Consider the following 7,152-nt stretch of genomic DNA (forward strand, 5'->3'; position numbering starts at 1 on the left):
CGTACATGAGCGTGAACAGAGATCATCAGATTTCTTGAGTACAGGTTTGCCAACTATGAAAACACCAGTTCATCCGAGGCTGAGTGTGACATGAAGATCTGGGGGGAAACTGTTGGTTCCTGCCATTTCAGAACATCTCTTGAGCCTGTCTTCTCCCCAGTCCCTACTACCAATTCTCTTTCAGCAACTCTTCTATTATGGCAGTAAATTTTTACCATGCCCTCTGGTGCCACTTTCATGTCCCTCAAATTCATTCTCCATGTTATTTTCAGGATGATCTTTTTCAAAAAAGACTTTAAAGACCTGCCATCATCCACAGTAAAGTAGGGTCTTTAACAAGACAAACCCGAGCCTCCATCCACAGTGAAGTGTTTTCCACCCCCAAGCCTCTGTCCTTGCTGTCCCTTTCTCTTTCTTTCACGGCCCTTTCATGTACTGGAAAACTCCCACTCACCTTGCAGCCTCCATTCAAGTATTCATGTCCTTGAAAATCTCTCTCTGAGTCACTCAGGAACCCTTTAGTCCTCCTTTCTCTGTGCTTCCAGACAGCAGTAAGTGTATCTCTATGTAGTAGCACTTACCTCTTTGTTTCTAATTTTTTTTACTAGACTCTTGCTTCCACTCGATCAGGAGCTCATGAATATAGTGTTCTGATTCCTTTGTAGAGAAGACATCCTCATGTTGCCTGATGATCATGACTGTGCATTCCTCTTCATCTTGTCCAGTCACACTCGCTGGTTTGTATTCAGCTCCCAAACCATGCAAGCCTTCATTCTGTTCTAATCCATCATACGCTCTCCCACCCTCACCCACGCCCATGAGGCCTTCTCTCCTGTTTGCCATGTTCTTCCTCTTACCCTTCTTCAGCTCTGACCCAGAAACTTCTGCTCATTTTCTATCTCTCAGCTAAATATTACTCTTCCAGGAGCTTTCCCTGAGTTTGCAGACCAACAGCACTCCCTTGTTCCCTCCCAAGACAGTCTGCACTTCTTTTCTATGATCTTGTTTTGATTAGTATGACTCTTGTACCACTGTATACAGGTGTGAGAGATGTGTTATTATTTTCATTGTCTAAAAAACCAAATCTGCTGAACTTCCCACTCACCCATATGTAAAAAAATCTAAATGTTCCGTCAAGCCTATTAAACCATAGAACCATTTTGGAGGCTTTTGTAGCCCTAGGATTTGGGGTAAGGGCATCTGGTTTTCATACCATTGTAGACCATTGCCCCTGCTTACACGCTCACTGCCCAGTTTGTGGTCCATTTCACAAAACTGTATTTTGCTGAGTCTATAAGAAAACTTTTCTAACGCCAAAATTTTGTGGCAGAGTTCACATTCACAGTATTTAAATCCTTCCTGATTTCATAAATTCTGATGAATTTTTCTAATTACTAGATTTAAATTTCATACTACAATACTTGAGAATTACTGATGCAATAAGCATTTTTAAAGTTCCTTCTTGACTTTTACATGGGTAAGAAGGACATTAAAGAAATGACAATTCCAGTAAATTATTGACTTAGCGGTACCTTAAATCTCTGTTTTCCGTAACTAGTATAGTTACCACTAGTGGGCGCTATTGGTAGGATCTTGTAACTAATAGGGCGGTGCTTTTACACAATTTCAGGTAAGACCATTCGACAAATAATTTTTATTTTTTCCAAACAAAATTAGCTTTTTATTAAAATAGCAACATAAATATTAATAAACTTACTCTTTATTAAAGAAATCAGGATTAACAATAACAAAACCTCAAAACACTATCCTAAAGAACATGTCAAAAATGAAATAGAAACAGCAACTATAATCCATTATTTTTAAATAGTAACATTGAGACACTACATACCAAAACTCTTGGGATGCAGTCAAAGATATGCCCAGAGGTAAACTTATAGTCTTATGTGTCATATTAAATAAGAAATAAAAATAAATGAACTACGTCAATTATAAAGAAACATTCATAAAACAATACAGATAAAAATAAGTAAAGAATTAAAGATGAAAAGGTATATTGATATATACATTAGAAAAAATAAATTGATAAAATATCTAACTATTGGTTCCTTAAAAAGATTGACAAGTCTAATAAAAGAAAGGAAATATGCAACTAAAAAGATTAGAACTGAAAGAAGCTATAATCACAGATAGGAGAAAATATTAATTATAATTTTATGTAGAAATCTGCTAGCAACTTTTAAAATTCTATGAAAATGCATGATTTTCTTTAAAAATATAATTTTAAAATTGATACTCTAGAAATAGTAATCTGTCTAGGCCAAAACCATACAAGTTTTTCTTAAAGTTTTCAGAGAATTATCTTCCACTCACCCATCCTGAAAAAGCTTGAGGCCTACACAGTAATATGAGTGAGTTCCTCCAAAACTTCAAAAATAGACTATTCCTATAATATGTACTAATCCAGAACATAGAACAACATGGAAATTTCATTTTTGGGGGGCTGATAAAGTGGAATACAAAAACGCACAACTACGGTCCAATCTTTTCCATAAATATAAATCCAATAATCCCAAATAAAATGTAAGAAACTGAATTTAACATTACATTAAAAAAGAAAAAACTACCATGAAACAGGATGCTTCTCAAGCAAAAATAACCCAACACTGGGGCTGGGGATTTAGCTCAGCGGCAAAAGCGCCTGCCTGGCAAGCGCAAGGTCGTGAGTTCGGTTCCCGGTACCGGAGAAAAAACCAAAAAAAAAAAAAAATAACCCAACACTGAGAAATCTATTAATACAACTTACTGTGATAATAGACCATAAGAGTAAAACCATGATAATCTCTAGTTGCTTGAAATGTTTAATATAATTCAACAACTTCCAATAAAATGTTCAGTTGAACTAGAAAACCTGATAAAGACCTGTATTTCCGACCAACAGCTAACGTTAAAAGTTGATGAAATATTAATGGCATTCTTAAAAAGTCAGGAATAAGAGCAGTCCTGCCATCATTTATTTAGTATATGAGATAGATATTATAAAGGATAAGAAAAAATTATTAATTATACTTCAAATGATTGGATATTTAGAAAAGAATCAATAATTAGGATGAATGAGAGTTCCAAAAAACTACCAAAAAAAAAAAAAAAACTGCTTGATTCCCAAGAAGCAACCATTTATTTAAAAAAAAATCCCACTCAACCACAAAGACATGAAATATCTAATACTATAACTCCTAGGAATATGCAGGACTTAAAAAATACCGAGGAACATAAAGGGTAGTTTTAGTAATCTTGACATGTGACAGGTTCTGGAAGAGGAAACTTAGTATTACAAAATTAGCAATTCTTCCCCAAAAAACTATACTATTTTTTAAAGTGTAATTTATAATCCTAAAAAATATCAAAAGAATTTATTTTAAAACTTGACCAAAATATAACTGAAGCTTATTTGGAAGAATAAATGCACAAGTGTAGCCAAAAATTTTGAAAAAGAGGAATAACTATTTATCCCCCTAAAAAGTTAAATATACAGCAAAGCAAATTAAAAAATGGTAATAAGTTAAATAACATGGTTCAGTAACAGAGAATACCAAAACACAAGCAATGAATCCAGAAACCACTCCAAGTAGATGTAAGAATTTAATATTTGATAAATGTAGGGTGTTCAAAACAGTAGAAAAGGGAGTTTTCAATAAATGATGATGCAACAACTAAATAAATATTTAGACCCTTAATCACAAATCACATCTATATCAAAAATAAATTCCATTTGGAGTAAAGATTCAAATCTAAAAAACTTTCAAAGAAACATGGACAGATATTATATAACATTGATATGATTCATGAAAAAAATCTAATGAAAAATACAGTATGTCTGTATATCAAAGATCTCATGAATTAAGCTGGTACATATCTGAGAAGAGGCAGAATGTCTGCAGTATACAAAAAGAAATGATTAGTGGTTTTAATATATGAAGAGCTCTTACTAACCAGTGAATTGAATGCCCAACAGGAAAACTGGCATATGCGTTCATTCTCTACTTCCGTATTTACTGTGCACCCAACATGTGCCAAATACTGTGGAGGGGCTGAGAATACAATATTGAAGAATGCAGGTATCCACACAGTCTCTTCCCTCATACATTCTAGGATGGGAAACAGCACTCAAAAAGGTAAACAGACAAATAAATAAGGTTACAAACAAAAGACTGAGACAACAAATGGTATGAGAGGTGGGGATTACTTTCCATAGGGTGCTCTAGGTAGGCCTTTCTCAAAAGGTATCCAAGTGCTTATCTAAAGGCTGTATCACAATGGGGCAGCAGGTGGCTCTGAGGAGCACCCAGAACACAAAGAACACATTTACCAACCCCCGAGGTGCAGGAAAGATCTGGGCGTATTGCAGAAGTCAAGAGTGGCTGCATTATGGCAAGTAACAGTGAGCATAGGTGGGGTTAGATAATAGGCTAGGGTCAGACTATACAGGGCTGAATGAGCCAGAGTAAAGAGTTTAGATCTTACCCTATAATCAACAGTTTACTTGATTCAATTTATAGGAATGGTCACTGTTGCCACTGTGTCAAAAACGTGTTGAAGTGGATCAAGAGTGGTAGCAGACAGACCAAGTAGGACGGACTGTCCTAATATTCAGGTGAGAAAACACACTATCAGGACCAAGTGATGGCATTCAACTTGGAAAGAACTAGACAGCATGAAGATATATTTGGATAATAAAACTGATAAATTAAGTGATCTACTTGGTGTAGGGAACAGGTCATTAAAGGAAGGATGATTCCTAGGTTTCTGGCTTGAACAACTGGCTGAATGGTAGTACTATTTATCGCAATAGGGAAATGAGGTTTGAGATGAGAAAGAGAAATTAGATTTTTGCAAATGTTGAGTTTTAGAGATCTAAGACAACCAAAGGAATAAATTAAGGAAACCATTAGATATATGGATCTAGAACCTAGTGGAAAGGTCTAGGTAAGATATACAAACGTGAAAATCGTTTCAGCATAGAGATGGTACTTAAGTCTATGAAAATTGGTAAGATGCCTGGAAAAGAACACAGAAATAAAAGAGGGACCAGGAGGGTGGCAAAATCCCCAACTTTTCAATTATTAGGCAGAAAATGGGTTATAAACCTGGAGAGTAGGAGACACAGAATGAAATATAGCAGAAAACAGTGGTTTGAACTGAAGAGAAAACATTTAAAGTAGTGAGCATGGTGAGCAGAGCAAAGCACCCTTTGGACCGGAAGTAGGAAATGCCTGGAGACCTTAATAAGGGCGCTGTCCCTATGTCAATGGGGACACTGAATCACTGTGGCCTGAAAAGTAGAGATTAGGAAACACATATAACATGAAAGGACACCTGCATAAAGAAGCAGATCCAAAGGAGAGCTAAAATTGGCTACAGATGGAGACCATGTGCACAAAGGAAGATTTGATTAAAATGAAGATACTGGAGTATGCTTGGAGGCTGAGGAGTACAATCCAGTGAGGGGAAAGGGATTGGTGATGCAGAAAAGAGAAAGTGAAAACCTAAAGGGACAGTTCTTCAAAACTAGGTCCAAGGTGAAATTCAGAGGACAAAAGGAAGGGCCGGCCTTAAAAACTTCCTCTACAGCCACAAAAAGAAAGATGGCTCCCAAGGTAGCGGGCTGCAGAGTCTTGTGGAAAAATGAGAAGTGTGGATATAGTAACTCCTATTTTTCTCAGTGAAATATGAAGTAAACAGGGAGGGAGGACCAGAGCATTGTGAGAAACCGAAAATGCATGAACAGAAGTTTTACAAAAGGGAGACTGAGACTATAGTAGGAACAGCACCAATTTTAGGTTTCAGAAAATGGACTGAAAGAAAAACTAGTTGCTTGAATTTTGTGATTTTCTTAAAGAAAATGTTCTGCTCTCTCAGTCAGGCCCATGCAAGGAAGACGGTAAGGTTTAACAAGGACTGGGGTTTTTTCAAGAAACAACTTGGAAGGAACTGAGGTTTAAGAGCTGAGAGAACTACATTTCAAGGAGTGGGATTATAAAAACGGAGCATGGAATCTAGGCTAGAGAAGAAATTGCACCTAAGACAGTGAGCAAAAAGCCCAGGATAGGAATATGGTGAGCAGAGAGTGGAATATCTGAAACATGTTAGTTCAGGTCCTAGAAGCAGGCACCAAGACATGGTTGAACATGCAAGAGTTCTACTGATGGGACACCCGTGAAGGATGAAGGAAAGAGGGCAGGAGAGGAGGCAGGGAGCATTCATACCTTAGGCAGGTCTGACCCACTGTGAAAGGAGAGGAAGACTGGGCAAGAACCTCAGACCAAGGCAGCACAGTTCTAAGAAAGTTCCAGCTGTATTAAGTGGTCCCCATGCCCAAATCGCTCATTATGGGCCTCATGCATCTCACTTGAATGGGCTGCCACCAATACTAAGCCTGGCTCAATCAGTACTGGGAGTGGCCCCAAGAAGCACTTCTCAGCAGAGGGGAGCTGTCAGCCACCTACGCTCCCTGGAGCAGCTGTGAGAGTTACATTGCTGTGGTCACCGCTGACAGGGTTGCAGAGCGGTTAGCTTTTCTAACAATGACAAGGTTAGAACCGTGGGAGCAAGGACTGACTCAGAAGGAAAGAAATGGTCGAGATGAAGTTACAGGAAAGTGGGGACTGAATGCCAGAGTTCAAGTTCAATCACAGTTGCGCGCGACACAACTCTGGGTTATGTCAGCCACTTCATAGTCACTGGGGACAGGCACAGCTACTAAACAATCTTCTGCCACTGGGCAGTAGCGAGGGGCAGGAGCTGGCTTGATAACAGAACTCGAGGTGGAGAAGACTGCTTAGGATCTGGTCTTTACAACTAATAGTGAAAGGAACTTGAGCGGGAAGGCTGTAAGTTATGAGAAGGAAGGAAAAGAATCTTGTCGTGTGACAGAGGCTCAGGGCCGGGTTCCGGCGGGGGAAGCAGTCGCGCGCTTCGAGCAGCAAGGACCAGCCCAGGGGCCACCCGGCCCGGCGCGGCCCTAAGGCACGTGGTCTGAGGGGCTTGGGGCCCAGGGTCGGCCGAGCGCGGCGACAGGAGTCTGGGCCCCGGCTGAAGGTCAGGAGCTGCTGCCGGCGGCCTTGGGCTCCGCAGGTCCGGGCGGAGGCGGCTGAGGTACAGGCTGCGGGCGCCGTGCGGGCGGGCGGCGGGCGG

At 39.4% G+C, this 7,152-nt stretch overlaps 1 protein-coding gene across 1 annotated transcript in view; it reads right to left on the reverse strand.

Moving 5' to 3' along the window:
* Window positions 1-3,586: 3,586 nt before the first annotated feature.
* Znf800 (zinc finger protein 800) overlaps window positions 3,587-7,152 on the reverse strand; it is a gene marked incomplete in the record, with an annotated part of 44,784 nt that continues 41,218 nt past the window's right edge. Inside the window, 1 exon segment of the mRNA XM_005402353.2 lies at window positions 3,587-7,152.

The sequence above is a fragment of the Chinchilla lanigera genome, unplaced genomic scaffold, assembly GCF_000276665.1.
Source record: "Chinchilla lanigera isolate Chin_1 unplaced genomic scaffold, ChiLan1.0 scaffold00078, whole genome shotgun sequence".
NCBI classification, from domain to species: domain Eukaryota; kingdom Metazoa; phylum Chordata; class Mammalia; order Rodentia; family Chinchillidae; genus Chinchilla; species Chinchilla lanigera.